We start from the raw sequence: 316 nt of genomic DNA, 5'->3' as shown, positions 1-316 counted from the left end.
GCTGGGGAGGCTGCGAGGGCGCGTCCGGGAGCGGGGATCGGCTAGGGCATTACCCTCCTGGGAGGGAGATGCCCGTGACCGCTCCCTGGCTCCTGCGGGTTAGTTGGTCTTTCGGTGCGCACTGATGGGGGGTTGCCTGACAGATGGGCGGAACCTCACCACCACTGATCATTATAGTATTACTCTACTAACTACTTTCCATGTTGCCTCAGAGTTTCCCAAACTTAGGACTCGTCTAGGGCGCTCATTTTTCCAGGCTACTTCTTCTTGGAAAGTTGCATTCAGTGGACGCGGGAATCTCTATTTACGAAGCCCG

Source organism: Pteropus alecto, unplaced genomic scaffold (assembly GCF_000325575.1).
Source record: "Pteropus alecto unplaced genomic scaffold, ASM32557v1 scaffold5, whole genome shotgun sequence".
In the NCBI taxonomy this organism is placed as follows: domain Eukaryota; kingdom Metazoa; phylum Chordata; class Mammalia; order Chiroptera; family Pteropodidae; genus Pteropus; species Pteropus alecto.
The sequence above is the reverse complement of the archived record's forward strand: the minus strand, read 5'-3'. Positions refer to the sequence as shown.